Source organism: Haemaphysalis longicornis, unplaced genomic scaffold (genome assembly GCF_048455015.1).
Source record: "Haemaphysalis longicornis isolate Haplotype H1 unplaced genomic scaffold, Haemaphysalis longicornis Haplotype H1 scaffold_4, whole genome shotgun sequence".
Classification (NCBI taxonomy): Eukaryota; Metazoa; Arthropoda; class Arachnida; order Ixodida; family Ixodidae; genus Haemaphysalis; species Haemaphysalis longicornis.
The window spans coordinates 57,933,859-57,946,031 of NW_027526361.1; the positions used below are offsets into that span (position 1 = coordinate 57,933,859).

Consider the following 12,173-nt stretch of genomic DNA (forward strand, 5'->3'; position numbering starts at 1 on the left):
TGCTGGGGTTGATCAAGGGGGCTGACAGTCACTTCTGACGTGTTCCACTCAGCAAAAGGGAGCTTAAATCGCGGTTCTAGCGGCAGCTACTGGCCAATAAGCGCGCAGTCGGGAAAGCGCTGTAGACTGCAAGAATGGGCTTTGAAATTCGGGAGTGACCGCGCGCTTGCCTGCTTGCTTGTATGGGGAGAGAGAGAGAGAGAGAGAGAGAGAGAGAGAGAGAGAGAGAGAGAGAGAGAGAGAGAGAGAGAGAGAGAGAGAGAGAGAGAGAGAGAGAGAGAGAGAGAGAGAGAGAGAGAGTTACACAAACTTCGTATTACACTAAATCGCTGGCCAGACTTATCAGCATTTGTCTCCAGTGCGCAGCGATTAGCCACCCTATTTGCGTAGCCGACGCAGTTGCAGCAATTGCAAGGGTCAATAAGCTTTACCGTGGTTAGAACGTCGCAGTTCTTTTTTTTTTTTTTTTTTTTTCCTGTTTGAGGAAATCGGGGGACATCCTTGTTCTCGCTTCCTGGTGTCTCCAAATTATTCGTCGCTTATTAGTGGCTGCAGCGCTTCCCAGCTGATGCTGCTTGCAACAAGTACACGTAGAGAAAAGGCCTTAACATATTAGCTGTGGCTTCTCTTTTCGTACGATTACGGGCGTCCAAGTTTTAAGCAAGACTGAGCCATGTGTCAAATTAGCAGTCGCGCCTTGACGGTCAGCTGCGCGGCGTCATGGGCCATGTCGCGGAGGTGATTCCGCTTTCGGCCTCCACAGCCTACGCATCTCAGCAGCTGCTCCGCCCGTCTCTTTCCCGCGGGGAGGAGGGGGGCCGTGTTAGCGGGAAGTGCGGCCCTGAAGCCGCCGGTCGATGCCATAACAAGTGACGAACGGCATCCGGGATTGCGCAGTGCGGAGGCCTCCGGGCTCGGCGCCTCGCTCAACCTGAGGCGCGGTAGCCCCCCCGGCGTCACCCATTAAATCAGGGGAGGGAGGGCCCCACGCCCACCCGCTCAAGGTGCGGGGGCGAACGGAAGGGTAAAAAAATACATCTCGTAACGGTTCATGTACGTCCTCGCCAAGTAAATGTTTTTTTTTTCGTCCTTGTTACTGGAACCAGCTGTTTGAGCACGTTCGCTCTTTACCACCGAAGTTTTATGGGCCTTTAACGTGCGTCTGAAAGTAAGGGCCGTTATTCAAGCTTGTTCAGTCACCTCGTTTCACACAGATGTTCGGCTTGAGGTTCGGTTGTGGCGAAATTCAGGCCAGCTATTTGTGTGGCCGATCCTCCTCTCTACTATTTCTCGATTGATTGTAGGTTTAACGCGCCGACGCAACGCAGGCGATGAGGCGCGCTGTAGTGGAGGGCTCCGGATTAATTTTGACCACCTGGGGATCTTTAGCGTGCGCCGAAATCTCGTACACACGGGCGTTTTTTGCTTTTTGCCTCCATCAGAAAAGCGGCCGCCGCGGCCGAGAATCGAACCCGCGACCTCGTGCTCAGCAGCGCAACGCCTTAGCCACTGAGCCACCGCGGCGGGCTGCACTCATTTCTTAACGATTACGTTAGCAGAAGTTCTTCTTCTTCTTCTTCTTAGGTGGTTAGATGGAAAAGGAAAAGAAATGGACTGGGGAAAATGATTGAGCCCAGCTGGGGGCTCCGTTTCACGTGTAGGCCTCGCAAGTTAGACCGTGCAGTGTCTCGTGCATTCGTTTTTGGGGCAACGCAATGTAATCAGTCCGTCGAACGCGGTTGCGAAGAAAGTTTAGAAACTTGCTTGCGCCTATCGTCTTTCAGCAGCACCTCTTGTGTTGCTTGCACGCATCAACTTGAGTTCATGTTACTGTGGTTATCGCGCAGTGAGAGAGTATGTTCTATATCCACGCCAGTGACGTTCGACATTAACCAGAAAGCCACCAGTGACGGGTGGTGGCTGAATTTCCAAATTACATGCACACTTCTCTGCGCGACAGAGGGATCGCGGAGCTTGGTGCGAATCAGCCCAAGGCGTGGACGCTGATTTACATCCTTTCTTTCCGGCGAGGTTCGCGCAGCGGGCAGGGAACAAAGCGCCGAGGGGCGTCCCCTCTTTCGCCCGTGAGACGAGGTCATTCATGTAACTCCTTTGAAAAGAATCGCCAGTGGCAGGTCGATGCGCTAGACAAGCTGGCGCAACAAGAGAGAGGGGGGGTGGCGGAGGAGTGAGTAACGACCGCGTTCTGTCGGCCGCCCCTTGCAGCACGGCGCCGGAAACGAAACCGAGGAGAACGGCTTCTCTGTCTCTCGCTCTATGAAGAGCGCAACGCAATAGCCGCCCTGCTGCGAAAGTGACGAACTGCATATTGCAGAGTCCCTGCTTGTGCTGCAGCGTAGCAACACCTCACACCGGCGTGCGATATCGTGGAGTGTGTCGCGGGCTTTCTGCGACGTTGGGTGTGGGATGCTCTCTAGCGCCTCCCTGAGTTGCGCAAGTGTAGCTGTTAAGCGAGGCTGTTAATGGCGCGAGACTGTTGAGCTGGTTTCTTCTGTTCTTAGCACACTAGCTGTCGTTTATTAAGAAGCCCCCGCTGGCTTCTAGAATTCACCGCAACGCGCATTATGCGACTGAGCAGCTTATTTTGCTACCGGTGTACGTACACTCGAGGTTCTCTTCGCCGTATTCAGGGCGAGAAAGACACAGAGGAAGCGACGCGGCAGCTGGTGCGCAACACGCGCACCTACCTTACAATTCGGGCTCCACCTCTTGTTTAGTGCACGTGACGCGAGAGGCTTGTTTTTCCCACATACGCGCGCGCTGCGTATCGATCCGCACGCTCCCCCGCTTCACTTGTGCATCACTCCCTTTGTCGCCGCCGCTCTCTTCCGCATCCTTTCCCGTCTCCAACAGGAGAGCGGGAAAACCTCTCCCTGCTAACGCGAAGGGCACTCGTAGTCAAAGAAGCCCCTGCACATTCTCTTACAAGAGGAGGACTACTACTCTTCCGCTGCCATGATAGATCGATATTGAAAAGTCGTCGGTTAAACTCCGGCCTTGTTTAAAAGCCCGTACGGCGCGATAGGTTTCCAGCACCCATCAACTTGTAAGCCTTGCCGCGCACATACTCCGCCGATGCGGACGTCATCTTTGCGCGCGTGTAAACACGCGCCGGTTGACTTTGAGCGGCACCAGCCCGACGCTCGAAACGGGCAGCGCTGGAGACGCTGACCCTCGCGACACACATTCGCTTGTCTGCTTCTCGCTGTTTTCTCATCATTTGCAGCGTCGTTCGTCCGTCTGTGAGGCAGCGCATGCAGTGACGGGAAGATGCTGTAATGAGCGCTTTGTCGTTTCCGGACAGGGCATCTGTTCGGTTTCCGTACGCTGTCTTCTTTGTGCCTATGGTTGCCGGCGTTCTTTTGCCCTTTTGTAAAACTTAATACGAACCCAATCGGACATTCAGGTCTTTCGGGAGTGTTGTTTCATTTCTAAAAGAGGATGTATGGGGCGAATTCCCCCAACGAAGGCAGAGGATAGGAGCGTTTCTGATAGAGGAACATGTCGGGAGCCTTCGTCGTGCAACGGACAAACTGGGCTATGATGGTGATGATGATAATGACGATGCCCTACATCCTCGCAGTACGGAACTAACGGCGTGAGCGTGCTAACGTACTACGTACTACCACGAACCAGGAAACTAACTGCTTGGCGTTCCTGCGTGCTGCTTTGTGATCGGTGCGTGCGGAGACCTTCGGCGTACCGCTAGCACTAGCCGCCAGCCTGTTGCATTACGAAATGGGATTTTGTACTACTTCGGAAACTCGAATTTGGACATATATTATTATTATTATTATTATTATTATTATTATTATTATTATTATTATTATTATTATTATTATTATTTGCGATGTCGCTCGGTTGAGCAGGAAAAAATCCAGAAAGCTGCCTGCACTCGTCCTTACACATCGCTCGGCGCGTTTCCCACAGAAAGGTTGTGGCATTGCGTTACTGCTGTTGCATTGATTTGTATGTTGCTCGTGCGAGCGCGCTTGGTTGGCGGCTTGTCCGGTTGCTTGTGTGGTGGCGTTTATTCGAAAAAAAACGTGAAACATGGGTAGGGGCGAAGCATGCAGTGTATGAGTGTATTCTTTTTGCTTTTTTGTCCACGGAGATAAAACCGTTGTAAGGTAGAGGTATACAGCTTTGCTGTAAGTCCCGTGTCTTTGAAGCCCGAAGCGTTTTAGCGCGAGGCGTTGGAAAACAAACGTCCCGGTGTGTTCTTCTAGTGCGCGTTGCGTTCTAGCTCGAGGCGCTGGAAAACGAGAGTCCCGGTGTTTTAGTACCGTGACTACATGACGCGACGCCGACAGGAGACGCCGACAGCCCGAGCCCCTAAAGGGCATCGCCTCTAAAAAATTGACCGCAAGGAGAGCCAATGTACGAAGCGGCACAGCTTACGTTACGTCCTCTGAGGCCAGTCATGAAGATGGACCTACACGTCACGACATCCACGGTTCACAACTCCATTGTATTTCGGCTTTGTCACCCGCCTTTCAATCGCTTCGTTCTCGGTCATAACGCGGGAACGCATGCTTGCGGACGCTCTTGTCGTAACGTCGTTACGATAGCTGCCCTTTTCATTGTGTCTGAAGACTGCAGAGCGAGGTGCGTATATTAATTCGGTAAACTAAAGCGTCCGCGTGCACAGCATTTCGGCTCACGTTAAATATTCCCAGGGGGTTTAATTAACTCGTGTTCCCTACACTGGCGCGTTAATCCCAGTGTGGACAAATATCTGCTGTTCGCGCGGATGTTGTTCCGAGCGTCGCCCGAGAGGTATTATTTCCGCTTTATTTCATTACGCTTCCCGCATCCCCGTTTCGTTCATCTCGCCTTTCGCGTCCTCTTCCGCTCCGAACGTTCTTGCGCGGGGCCACTTCGTTCCCCTGCCACTTCAGTGATCCGCGAGCGCTTTTGTCTTTCTGGTGGTTTTCGTCATCGAGGCTGCTTTCAAAAGCGCCGCCCTGATTGGTCTTGGCGAGGCACGGAGGAAAGAAGCCGACCAATCGCAGAGTTTGGCGGCCGGCGAGATGGATGAATGCGCGCGCTCTTCCCCCGCCGCCGGGGCTCCCGCCGGCGTCGCCAGTGCTGCCGCGGTGCGGCGAACGAGGCGAAACGCAGGAGCCAAGATGGCGGCGCCCTGAGCAGCGTCAGTCGGCGACGCGACGCTTGGCCGATCCGGTCGACTACCACAAAGGCGACGAGGTGCTCGGACGCGGCGCGTCGCTCACGTTACGCGGAGTTGTTTCTTCCTGCTCGCTGCGTGCCTACAGGACCCATCGGCCTTTGAGGAGGGATTCATGTGTAGCGGGGACCGAATGGCGATGTTAAAGCCGCTTCTGCGTGGTGATTTTGTGACGCTGCTTCGCTGAGAGAAGCCCAGTGCCCGCTAAGGATCGCCTCGAGGTGGTGGCCGTGCTTGCCGGCGGCCCGGAATTTGTGGGAATCGGCGTTTGCGCGGTGCGGCGATCATCGACGACGATTGATTCGCCGTCGGCTTTGCGGCAGTGCCTTCAGCGGGATCGTCCGAGCCACACCTGGTAAGCGCAAGTGGCGGTGCGTGGAGACCGTGGCGCAACTTCGATTGCCCCGAATCCTAATTGCGCCCACGCTGTCCTGCGGAACGCTTTCACTTGATGTTCCATTGTCGGTTTTGAGAGGCTGCTTCGCGGTAGGGTAGTGATACAAAGTGGCTCTTTCTTGTTCTGTAACTGCGCGAGATTTCATTTTTTTAGGGGATGCGGAGGGGGGGGGGGGTGCAGTTCTAGCTAGTAGCCAGATCGAAGCCCTGTAGGCACAAATAAGGATGAACGGCTGTTAGTTAAATTTGTCGCCGTCGTTTACTTGTCATAGGTGATCTTGCTTTGTTTTGTTAATTTTTTTTTAACTGGAGTAGCAAATCAAGCGACTGGCTACAGAACTTTTCGCGCAGCCTTAGCTCGCTGCCACTGTTGTGTAACGGTAGTAATCAGTATTAGAGAATGCAATAATATTCAGATTCATCGCAAAACGGCTTTGCTCCTAACCTCACCCGTACAAAACCAGTCTGGAGTGTATTAATCGAGCACCGCTGCTTCTCATTAGCGATCGGATAATGATGTAGAATCAGCGAAGTCCTCTCGACATCTTTTATTCGCGGAGGGGGATGAGTCTTAGCCCTTTCCCTTTGCAGAAATTCATCGCAGCTGTTGTGGCTTCCGTGGATCAGGTGTAGTCATGTTTGTAGCTTCAGCGTGACCTTTGCCACAGAATACCCGTGAGTCATGCAGCTGGCCGTGTAGTGCTACCTTTTAGTCACGGTCCAGTGGTGATTCAGCTGACACCGCGAACACATCCAGGCGCTTCTCGAAAAACCGATACTAGTATTGTTGAAGCCCTAGCATTTCTTTATCGGGCGCGTGCTCCGGGGGGTGGCATGATATTTTTGTTATTCAATTTATCTTTCTGGAACGCGCCGTGCGGCTACTGCGGAAAAGGTCGGAAGAGGGAACACTAGTGTCACTATATCTTATCTAGTGTCACTAGGGAACATTTTACACCGAAAATGCGTGGAACATTCCCTAACTCTCCAGGTAAGCGGCACTTGTGGGGCGGGGGGGGGGGGGGGGGGGGGTTAACGAAGAATGATCCGACGGGACGCTAAATCAGCTCGCTTGCTCTGAGCTTCCGCCCCCTCCCCCCAAAATACAATCAGCAAACTAAACATTTATCTCAAGACAGGATCGTCCTGCCATTTCGGGTGTCCGGTGTTATGGAGCCAGACGGCACTGAAGGAAGCCGTCGCTGCTGTCACTGGAATCCCGTGTCAGTGCCTCCTCTGCCCGTGTCGAACGAAGCGACACATCAGTACAGAATCGCAGTTGCGCTTTTCAGCGCGTGTTCTCGCGATGTTATCGTTTCCGGCGAAGTACAACGCTAGTTCTGGAGGAATGGCATGCAGGAAGTAGTCGCTTGGTAACCAGCCGGACCGAGAAGTATGTTCCGTCTCCTGGCGGTGTAAGAAAAGTGGGACGAAGTCTGCTCCAGCAGGGCTGTCCCTAAACAAACCCAAAAGTTAGTGGTGCAGAAGTAAATTTAGGGCTAAACAAGTGTCGAAATACAAAAAAGTACAAAAGTTTCAACAGGCACCGCCGGCCGAAATTTCGATTTACGTGGAGTTAGAGAGGTTGACTTGTATTCGGTGAGTAGTACAAGTCAACCTCTCAGGTCAACAAGTCAAGGTTGACTTGTATTCGGTGCCAACGTTCCCACAACATTCGACCTTTTTTTTTTTTTTAGTTCATGCGCTAGGTCAGTATCGCTATTCGATCGTTACCCGGGGGTAACCTCTCTTGCACTGCTTTCCCCTCCCCGTAACGCGCGCGCCACGATGCCATGTGGCCCCCCGACTACTACTGCCAGATGCGCGCAGCATGTCGGTCGAAACGGCGCAAAAATAGCCTACTGCTCGCTGCCATGTGCTCGGCCGTGTGCTTCGGGCAGCGGCCGCCCGATCTGACCCACTGCGAGGTCGCATTTCTGAAGCGATTCTGGGTCAGCAGCGTCCTTCCCCCCCGAGTGGCGCTTCTCCGTCCGACACGGCTGTTAGTGGCGAAGCCCCTCCGCTCGCTTTCGGGGACCCATCTGCTGCTGCCCGATTCGCTAAGTGCCGGGGGCTTTCCCTTCTCCTGTAGGACGGTCTGGCTGCAGGGGAACAGTGGCCCTGTTTTCGGCAGCGCTTGTCTTCGTTCATTGCGCCAAATTTTTTAGCGGTTTTGGGCGTTGTTACTACCTCACTAGAAGGCATAAAAAGTAGGGGTGTCAGACAGTGCATGCTTTTGACTGCCGAAGCTACTCTGTAAGGTCGCGGGTTTTGTCCGCGGCTGCACATTTCGCAGAATTCGGCAAAGCCACCGTCTTGAATTGATGTTTTCGATGTGGAAGTTCTTCGCCCGTATCTACGGCCTATTGATGAACAACCATCCGTGCCTAAAGAAAAAGAAGCGGAGCTCCCCTGTTTACGTTGTGGGCCCCTATGGCAACCTTGTCGGAGACAGGCCCTTGAAAATAGTTAGAAATAACGCCCACATGGTTTGTTCGTGGCGCGCATAGCAGCGCTCCGGTCGTTACGCATCGGCAGCGGGGGGGAGGGGGGGGGGGGTTGTGCGTGCCGCGTTTGTTGCTTTGACGAGATGCCGGCTTGCCTCCCGGGGTTATATTGGCTAACGCTGTTCACTGTGAGTAGCTTGGCGGCTTGTGGTTTCACGAACACTTGTGATTGTGAAAAGAGGCTGGAGGTTGCCTTTGTTACACAATGGTTAGCGTCGCCTTAGAGAAGTGTTGGGGTTCCAAGGTTTGGTTTGTGACAATGATGGATGCTTGTCCATAGCCTCTGCGCGCACCTCGTCGTCATGCTGGTGGCACTGCAGGGTGGAGGCCTCTCCGATACTCTTCGAACTCCCTTTCTTGTGTTTGTCGCCCACTTATAGGCACTTTACATTTGGTGATGGGTGGTGAAAGGTTTACAACTACTCAAGTAATTGGCAGAGGGGGGAAGCTGCGCTTTTGTAGCACAAAATTTCACAGTGCCCACGCGAATTTTTTTCTTTGCAAAAATGCTAAAAAAATTGCTGCGCTTTCGTGATTACGGGACAAATATCAGATGATGTTAATATATTTGCAAAACCAGAGCACTGGCGATCCGCATTTCTTCCTTAATCAGTGGAGTCGGGGATCAATGGGGTCGGAGTCAGTGGGAAGCTCCAGAGGTAAGCAGAAAAATCTGCAGAAATTCACAGAATTGTCTACTAATTCGTGGGCCGTGGCAATCTTATGCCGCTTGTCTTGAGTGCGAGTTCTTTACAGCATTTTTTATATAAATCCTGTTCGATCAATTATCTCCATTTACCCAATATAACGATTACAGGTGTAGTACCAAATCTGCATTTTTTTTTGTAAATGAAAGGAGTTACATGATTCGCCATTTTCCCCATTTTTTATTTGCCTTGTTTCTCCGGGTTTTTTTTCTTGTTTTTTTTTTCTCTTTCAAAATTTTGTTCGCCCAAATACCTGCATTTACGCTATCCCAACGATTACAGGTGGGGCTTCCGCGAAATCTGCATTATTGTGGAAATGCAGGGCATTAGTTACACGGTTCGTCATTTTTCATATTTTGAAATGTTTTTCTTATTCTCTAGTGTTTCACAATTTCCTTCGAACAATTATCTCCATTTACGCTAATGTAACGATTGCAGGTGTAACTTCCGCGATAACTGCATTTTTGTGGAAATGCAGGGCGTTACATGGTCCAGGCTGTTGGGTACTCGGAAAAGAGTGCTACGCATTAAAATCCGAGTGGGGTCGTATCTGCTGGACGGCTAGCGTTGCGTGCGGGCGGCCGCCTTTCGGAATGTCATCCGCCTACTTAATTCCGCGGTCAATGTGTGGTGGAATAATACGAGCCGTGTCCTCGGGAGCGCATCTTACATTAAACAACCACTCGTCCTGGTTGTACCCCAGAGAGCCGATTTGCGTCCGTCGCGCTCCAATGATAAGCGGGTATTGACTTGGGCATTGCGGGAAACGTTGTCAATCCGCAGAATCTTGGGTAGGAAGTAACTCGGGATCTTCGTTCGTCACGATGAGTGTCCACTTCTCGGATTCCCGTCCACCCTGGAGATCTTGAGACTCAAATCATATGTAGTCGCAGCTGGACAGGACACTGATGCAGTTTGTCCAGGATCCTCTCCGCAGAGATCTGGGAAACTCCGGCTTACATGTGCGTTCACGTTGCCAAAGCTGGCTCGTACAGGACAACAGGAAAGGGGGGCTTAATTCACGCAATACCGGTGTCCTTGGATTTTTTTTTTCCGCTAAACTTCCCGGCTCGCGTAGTATTAAGTTGTTTCGGGGTAATGCTGGCGGGGCTTCCACGCCATCTAAGATGCCACTTATTGAACAATTTGGCAGCTCGCCGCTTGTCGTCTTGGGCTGCTTCGAGGGTCATCACCAGGTTTGCTTCCTCTTCATTCGACATTATCATTTTGATTCCTTCTAAGGAAGCTAGCTGAGCTTCATGTGCGCAGCACTGGAATATTTATATTTCAACTTTAAGACCCGCTGAGTGAAGCCGTGCACGCTTGGTTGTCGCGCTGTGTGCGAAATGTATAGTTGTCGAACTCGTGCCAACGTTGGTACTAGTAGCGGCAAACGAGTCCGATCGATTGATTGTCGGGTTTAACGCGTCGGCGCAACGCAGGCGATGAGGCGTGCCGTAGTGGAGGGCTCGGGATCAATTTTGACCACCTGGGGGATCTTCAACGTGCGCCGAAATCTCGTGCGCACGTGCGTTTTTGCTTTTCGCCTCCAGCAGAAAAGCGGCCGCCGCGGCCGGGAATCGAACCCGCGCCCTCGTGCTCAGCAACACAACGCCTTAGCTACTGAGCCCCCGCGGCGGGTGGCAAACGAGCCCGAGTCTGGGCTGTGTATAGAGATATCATTGGTATGTAGGAGGCGCTGCTGTCCTGTGCGCGGATACATGAGCGGACGCGTTCCACCGAGCACGAGCCGCGGCTGTGCCGCTACAGAAGTGCTGGCCGAGTAGCCTAAGGACGTTTGACGTTCAAATAGCCTTTCGGGTGCCGTCTTGTGGAAATGCGGTGTGGGGTGTTCCACCGAAAGGCACTCGAGAGAGGGAGTTACTTTTAAGCCGAAAGCTCAGCCGCCCTCATTTATGGGCCAACTGGAGCAGCGAAAAGTTCTTCCACCTGGAGAGCAGGGCTGCAGATACCACACATATCGTTGCTCTCGCGGGAAATGTTCCATTTTCATTTTTTTAATGCTTGGTTCAGGTTACGAGCAACCCAGTACAGCAGGTGCGACCTCCTGTTTGCGAGACGCGCGTAGAGGTTTGTACTCGCGCGTTAACGTAGAATTACAGTATGAGTCTCTTTCTTTGAACATTCTTTGAAAGAAAACTGACTGTACGGTGCGTTCGTAGTTGAAAGGTATTTAACAGCTGGTGGTTCATTAACGCTTGCAAGCGTTGCATGCGCGGACTCATGTTTTGCATTCACACACACAAATAAAAAAAAAAGGAAACGCGTTCACTGCGGCCTTCGAACGGAAATGCATCGGTGTCTAGGAGGCGTTGCATATGTTGCACAAGTATTCATTCTCACGCAGCGCGCTCTGACAGCCGCCGCCTGTTTCGTAGTCGCGCAATCCGCGCATTCGAGGCGTTCCGCTTTTCCGCCGCGCTCGTGGGCCGTGCAGTGCAGCCGTCGCGCGCGAGGGAGGGGGTCAGCGCTTGGTCGGGAAGGGTCATTCGGCGGCAGTGCGGGGAGCGAGCTTCGATCTGGGTTTCGGTGTAACTGGTTGTCCGTCGTGCTCGCTGCATGCGGAGCGGGGACGCGCCGCGCTCGTTTTGGGCCAGGGAGCATGGGGCTCGTGCGCGCATCGCTCTCCGACGTCGCCGCTGCCGCCAGAGAACAGTCCTCGTGAACAAAGGCCCGAGAGTTGCTTGGCCGCGTGCACTCTTTTCAGACCGAACTCGGCGCGTTGTCAACCGCTGCACGGCTGGCCGCTTTTGAACGATTGGAGAAGCGGCGCGCGCCGTTGCGGTTTCTTCGAAATTGGGTCGCTCCGCGAACAGTCGATGCCGGCACAAATTTGCACCTGTTTCTGGGTTGATTCCCGTGCCTAACGAGCGTGAATGAGAGAGGGCCGCTGGGACCTTTCGGGCGCACGAGCTTGACCGATGATTGGCGTCGTTGTAGTAGCGAGCACACTACACGCCTGGGATATACGTGAACGTGTTGGTAGTTGTCGAGGAGGAAGGCTTCCGAAAAGCTGGGGACTCTGGTTTGACATTCTTTGTTGTGAGCTCCTTCCGGGTATTCTTTCGCTCTACCCGGACTCATCGTTGCTTCGTATTGGTTTTACGGTAGGTCTGCCGGCCAGATTAAGGAGTTTGGCTTTTGCTCCACTGTAGTCTCTTGAGCGACACCCCGACCGTGCGTTCATGTAGTCCCGATGCTTCTCCATCTGATACGGACGGTTAGAAGATTTAAAAGTGTAGATAGTAATTTTTTTCAATTGCGGCTCACCTCGTCTAATATTGCACCAATTTTCATGCAATTTGGCGCAGCTTTGAGGTTGGAAATTGTTGG

The 12,173-nt window shown here is 52.7% G+C and overlaps 1 protein-coding gene across 1 annotated transcript in view; it reads left to right on the top strand.

The window, feature by feature from the left end:
- The first annotated feature begins 5,408 nt into the window (after positions 1–5,408).
- The window catches only part of Rdx (BTB/POZ and MATH domain-containing protein rdx), a 99,269-nt gene continuing 92,504 nt past the window's right edge, over positions 5,409–12,173 (top strand). The window contains exon 1 of the mRNA XM_077706849.1: positions 5,409–5,564. The gene's annotated coding sequence lies outside the window, so the exon portion shown is untranslated. The remainder of the gene's footprint in view (positions 5,565–12,173) is intronic.